General features: G+C 31.1%; 1 pseudogene; it reads right to left on the reverse strand.

Annotated features, from left to right (window-relative positions):
* Positions 1 to 1,973: 1,973 nt before the first annotated feature.
* LOC145248450 (U2 spliceosomal RNA) lies at positions 1,974 to 2,108 on the reverse strand (annotated as a pseudogene).
* Between the last annotated feature and the right edge of the window lie 2,429 nt (positions 2,109 to 4,537).

The raw sequence follows: 4,537 nt of genomic DNA on the forward strand, positions 1-4,537 counted from the left end.
CTGTTTAAGCTTTTTTTGTCAGTGTACTAGAAGGAATTCAGTTGATTACAACCCTTTCTGCGTGTTCTTTATATTACAATAGTACAACCCTGAATCTGACGGCGCAATATTACACCGTTCAATACTGTAAAACTGAAACGAAGCTGTTCTGCTTGAAAAGGGGACCATTTTCTTCTTATTCATATTTATATCGATTCTTTGCTTTAAAAACTAAAGTAATTACGTGTTTACTTTTTAATGTCCCATTTTGCTGTTTTGGATTATTTTACTAAAGTAAGTAAAGCTTTATTATTTTTCAAAACTGTTTTTGTTTCTTTGTTTTTCGATATTTCGTGGATATTATTTAGTAAGAGTGTTTAGCAGAAAAGCCAACAAACGACTACCCGAAAAAAAAATATACAAGAAATAAATGTTACCATAGTCAATAAAAGTTCAGTTCATGTTTTTTTTTATTTTGAAATAGTTTTTAATGCGCTTTACTTGAAATAATTTCAGCGAACCGAAATTAAAACGAAATTTGAGGCGATAACTACTTACATGAATTTTTATATGAACTACACATGCCATAATCGAATATTCCTCAAGCACAAAATAACGGAAAACATTAAAATATGTTTATAAATATTCTTTACGTTGACGGAACTCTCTTAAATTGTTAACACAGAATGCTCAGATGCCACTCCTTCAAATTGAAAACGGGGCTCTCCATTTCAAAGTCGCTGCCATTTTAATTTATTTAAAAACCGGTTCGTGAATTAAAAAAAAATTTTTTTACAAACTACTTAAAAATACAAACCAATGAACTTTTCTACCATAAAAGTAACTTTTATTGACTATGGTAACATTTATTTCTTGTATATTTATATTATTATATATATAACATGTTCTCTTTGTAAGGAAACATCATTTTGTTGGTCACTCTTTGCTACGAATGGAAACAAAGTTTATATAAGAAAATATATTTTCGCGAAAATTATCTTTACTTTCATCATATTTTGCTTAGGGTAAAATTTTTGAGTATCAAAACCTATCTCCTTACAACCCCCTCCTTTTCATAACCTATCATACTTTCGTCAATCACAGTCCATTTTCTGTAGGCTGTGTTTGAACCCAGTCAACTACGGGTAATTCTGCTCGTATATATATATATATATATATATATATATATATATATATATATATATATATATATATATATATATTACAATAGAAAATATGAGCGAGTAATATGGTGACGCTTAAACATGGGAAAGTAAAGAACTAGTTGTTTAAACTGGAAAAGAAAAGGACAAGATATTCTAGTAAAAAATATAATGAATTCATGACTTAAAATATTGCTGCGTTAAGAATTGTTTATATAATGTTTTAAATTGGATTTAAAAAAATTCTTAATGCTGCAATATTTTAAGTTATAAATTTATATTTTTTACTAGAATATCTTGTTCGTTTCTTTTTCAGTTTTAACAACTAGTCATTTACTTTTCCATGTTTAAGCTTAACCATATTACTTTTCATGCTTTCATTTTTCTATTGTAATCCATGATTTTTCCAAGCTTCTAATAAATTCACTTGTTCTTTGTTTAATTTCAGTTTTATTTTTTGCCCCTATAAACATAGGATACACATATCTAATAACAATGTACGGCACTCGTCTGCTTTCAATAACCCCCCCCCCCCAATTATCTCCCTTCCATGCTTTCGTTCTCTCTGCTTTACTTGTTACTTCTCTTTTCGTGAGAGCGGTTAATTGATAGCAACAGTAGTCGCTGAAGCGACGTGGGTGCTACGGAAACCAGTCATAAAAAACGTTGCTCCCCTCCGTAGGTTTTTTTTTTCGATTTTGAATACCAATAAATCTATAATAACTTTTGTCTTACTAAACGCAAATTGAAATATTTTTTTCACAATTTACCTATTTACAATGCCTCCCCACGGGACAGAGTTAGACACCAGGGTCGTTTTGTAACGTGGAGAAAAGGTACAAAAATAAAAAAATTGTCTCACTCGTGAAGGACTGCTCCTCCACCGAAAGACAAGAAGAAATGGAAGTGCAGCAACTGAAGAACAGATACTACATTTTGATCTTGGCCAAAAGGCCAAGAAGATATTTTTTTTCACAATGTAGCTGAGAAGGTGATTTGTAAACTTTAATAATTGTTTGAAATTTGGTCGAAAAATGAGTGCGTGGTGAAGGTTTAAAGCAGTTCTAAATTACTAAAACTACCATTTAACCATATATTCAAACACTACAGTGTTTGAATGATATATATATTCGCTATATTTTTGGATCAAGAGCGAGGAACCGCTTGAAATATAAAAATAAAATATTGAATAAATGAAAACGTCGTTTTTATGCTTCATATACCCATCGTAACTTTAAACTGACTATTCTAGAAGCATGCATGGGTAGCTTAACATCGATATCGCAGCATTTGGGAAAACATGGCTGCCATCATTCTGAATTCCGAAGAATCATTGTTGAGAACACTAAGGTCTTGCACCGCGAAAATAATATTAACAGATTGTTGGAATCCATATTAAATAAAGAAGTAGTCAAACACCTCAACAGAAACAACCTTCTTAGTGACATGCAATATGGTTTCCGCTCTGCAAGATCTACAGCAGATGTGCTAACGCTTATATCACATAGGATTAGTGAATCTCTTGATAAAGGCTTCCTTTCCAGGCAATTGCTCTTGACATATCGAAGGCCTTCGATAAGGTATGGCATAAGGGCCTACTTCACAAGATTTCCAGCTACGGTATTACTGGAAATATTTTCTCAATCATTAAATCATTTCTCTCCCATAGGTTCATAAAAGTAGTGGTTGATGGGCAGAAATCAGAGGCCCACAGTATTAATGGAACTCTCTGCTGCTTGCCTGTTTCCCACCTGACTACAACTTGGACGTCTTCAAGTCCAACATAAACAAACTCCTGACAAACCGCCCCCTGAAGTAAGACACTCTATCAAAACCCCCATGTAAAAAAAAAAAAAAGATTAAAAGTGCTCGACGCATTGTATATTAAAACAAAGAAGCCTAAAATAAATAGTACTAATTACGAGTACAGTCGAACTATTCTAAAATGGCTAGGGTAGTAAATTTGAAATATGTATATAATATAATTAAAAAAAAAACGTCTGCCCACCTCACTCGTAATTAGCCACCACGTGTCCGTGACAAAATATACATATTTATGTATATAATTAAAAACATAGTCTTTATAACTCAATATTCCTGAGGATGATGGAGTACTTCTATAGAAAGCGCTCGCGAAGGAAACTTATGGATCCAGCCTAAACAATTTTGAGAAAAACGCAAAAAATAAATAAAAAAAATAAATAAAAATGAAAATAAAAAATATTCGGAGATTGGAGAAGATAAAAAAGAAAATAATGAAACAAAAAAATTTCCGTGCTTTTTAATAACAGTTGTCTCAATGAGAATATGTTGCCTAAATATACCCAATATATATTTACATATACGTCTATGAAGTTTAGTTTTTATCGCACTAACATTATTATTGAAGGCTAATTTTTCTATTTAAAAATTGTTAAAACGAACTTGTTAATATATTCAGTCATAGATATGGTAGCGACTTCATAATTGTTAACTAATTTTCATATTCCTTTGAAAAATGATTTTTTTTTATTGATTATTTAGTTTTGTTGGTTTGGTATTGGATGATTGATTTGATTTAACTATGATGGTCAGCTTTATTCATACATATTGTGCAAAATTGCGTGCCATTTTAATGAACAAATTCTAGCATACGCGCGTGCGCGCGCACACACACACACATATGTAAGAGCAAATAGTTAATAAAACATGTTAAAAAAGAGTTAAAAACATATTTAATCTGAAAAGGAAACACTTGATAAGCGGATAGTCCTTAATCCGCGGAGTTTCGAAGAAATACTTTCCTTCTCATCAGAGGGTAGTACTTAGTAAAATGCGGGATCGGATTTTGCATACAAAAGTATTTCATGAAACTGCAAGTAAGTCAATGATCTTACTTGATAACAAAAAGTGAAGCAGAGGGAATGTGGTGAAGAAAAAGTTGATTACACGTGAATGGATAGTCACGTGACAGGTAAATAATCCAATCTCTGCTTCACTTTTTGTTATCAAGTAAGATCTTTGACTTACTTGCAGTTTCATCAAATACTTTTGTATGCCAAATCCGATACCGCATTTTGCTAATTCCTACCCTCTGATGAGAAGGAAAGTATTTCTTCGAAACTCCGCGGATTAAGGACTATCCACTTATCAAGTGTTTCCCTTTCAGATTAAATCTGTTTTTAACTCTTTTTCAAAGTGTTTTTTAACATGTTTTATTAACTATTTGCTCTTATTATAAGCTCTATCTCTTATTTGGTTTTATCGAGCTTTTACATCTGGTTGAGATTACTTTATAAATATTAATTCTTTAATATTTATAATATACTTTAGTTTTACCATCTTGGATCATTTTGGTAAATTTAATTGTAATTTTTATTATATATATATATATATATATATATATATATATATAT

The sequence above is a fragment of the Euprymna scolopes genome, chromosome 26, assembly GCF_053919585.1.
Source record: "Euprymna scolopes isolate OS-2025 chromosome 26, ASM5391958v1, whole genome shotgun sequence".
Classification (NCBI taxonomy): Eukaryota; Metazoa; Mollusca; class Cephalopoda; order Sepiida; family Sepiolidae; genus Euprymna; species Euprymna scolopes.